The sequence below is a fragment of the Hydra vulgaris genome, chromosome 13 (genome assembly GCF_038396675.1).
Source record: "Hydra vulgaris chromosome 13, alternate assembly HydraT2T_AEP".
NCBI lineage: Eukaryota > Metazoa > Cnidaria > Hydrozoa > Anthoathecata > Hydridae > Hydra > Hydra vulgaris.
This window is the reverse complement of record NC_088932.1, coordinates 15,913,522-15,915,510: the sequence shown is the minus strand read 5'-3', so window position 1 is coordinate 15,915,510 and position 1,989 is coordinate 15,913,522. Positions and strand designations below refer to the sequence as shown.

The 1,989-nt window shown below is 26.7% G+C and overlaps 1 long non-coding RNA gene across 1 annotated transcript; it reads right to left on the bottom strand.

The window, feature by feature from the left end:
* Window positions 1–453: 453 nt before the first annotated feature.
* On the bottom strand, window positions 454–1,663 carry LOC136089357 (uncharacterized). The gene is made up of 3 exons (XR_010642981.1): window positions 1,294–1,663; window positions 1,119–1,218; window positions 454–993 (listed from the first exon to the last, which is right to left on the bottom strand). It is a non-coding gene; the product is annotated as an uncharacterized LOC136089357 (long non-coding RNA).
* Between the last annotated feature and the right edge of the window lie 326 nt (window positions 1,664–1,989).

Sequence of the window (1,989 nt, the reverse complement as noted above, 5' to 3'; positions counted from 1 at the left end):
CGGTACAACGTCGTTTTGACGTCGAGAGGTTGGTCGCTTTGACGTCGCTGTAAAGTCGTAAAGTGTAACTTTATGACGTCGTATCCAGGGTGAAAAATAGACGTCGATGCGACGTCGCAAACAAGAATATCGGTTATTGGTCGGAAAACCGACTAAATATGCCTCTTGTTTTTACATACAATTTTTATATTTTTTTTAAAAAAATGTATTATTTATTTAAACAACTTCTTTAAAGAATTGAACATATGTTGTAACATGTGTAACATGTTCAAAAACTTAACTATTTTAAAGCGCCAAAATATTACCAATTACAGTTTCTTTTACCAATTACACTTTTATTTACATAAAAGAATGGCCACGATAAAGTCTCAAATAAAAATATAATGCAGCTGCTTGGATTTCTTTTTCAAAATTCAAAACTATACATCTTTTTTTTTTTCTGGAACGTATTGACAAAACTGACATTAAACAATTAACCAAATCTCTCTGTGTTTTCTAGATGAATTCGATAGATAATTTTAATCAATAAAACTTAAAAAAAACTTTTTTAACTTACGTGCTTCATCCATTGGGAAATTACTATTCATACATCGAACCAGTTTCTTTGCTTTCGATTTGACTTTGAAAACACTGATTGGGAATGATTATTCTGTGATTTTGAGTATGATCTAGAACTATGCATAGGTGAAGGGGAGCGAGATTTTGATCTTGGCTTGCGAATAGGTGAAAGTGAACATGAACTTGATCCAGACATTAGGACTGGTGAAAGTGAGAGCTAACATGGCCTGCTTTTGGAGACAGGTGATCGAGAACATAATCTTAACTTATGGCTAGGTGATAGTGACGCAGAACTTATGGGTGATAAATAATCAGAAGAACAACTTTTACAAGATGTTGATTGTGAATACGATTCTTGTTTTAAAATAGATTTTCTTGACAAAGAAATTATCGGTGACATAATATTTTCAGTAGGTTTTTTAGGCAATTCCATTACTATAATAATATCAATAAATTTATTAACAAAGAAAAAACCATATTTTTAATACTGCAATTAACATTAGGTTGCAAAAAATATTTAAATAAAAATCCATAATCCTAAATCAAAATTTTTGTCTTACTGTTAAAATCATTATCCCTTTTTTCATTCACTGCACTCTCTTTCGCTTGATGAGGACATAAAATTGTTTCCAGACACATATTCACACCAATCTTTTTCACCTAAAAGTTTTAATAATTAGAAGAAAAATTATTAATAAAAGAGTTAGAACAAATCCGAAAAAACAAAATCATTACCTCGTAATTTTATTTTTCAAATTTCAAATTTCTTCCAAATAACTTCATTGGGAATTGCCTTTGTATATTTTTCATCTTTTCGAGAAGGAGGCCAAAACAACTATTTCTCATCTGAGGAAATCCAATGAAATGGAACAACTGTTTCTGTCTCCCTAATTTTTCCAATTTTGATTTTGCTTGAAGTTACAACTAATGCCCATAAATCTTTCATTGACATCTTTGTATTTTTTATACTTATTTATAATAATATTATAATATTATATTATAATAGCTTTTGTTTAAAAAATTTAAAATATATATTAAATTCTTCTAATAACAATTAATTGTTTTTAGAAAAATTTTGGCTATAAAACAATTTTAGCTATAGAACATGTTAACAGTAACATATTTTACTATAAATAATAATTTTTATTAATATACTTTATTATGAATATTTAAATAAATAAAACAATTTTTTTATTTATATTTATAAATATTTAAATAACTATATCAAAATCTTACAACAAATCAGACAATCACCAAATAGGTAAATTTTTAAAAATTCAATTTTTTTGATGTTTAACATTGTAAAATATATATTAAGTACCTTTAATTTCACATCTTTCACAACTAAACTTTTAAATTCGCAAACTCAATTAAAAAATCATATAAAAAATCATTTAAATTGGTTGGTTTTTGGCTACCATAGAAAATTGC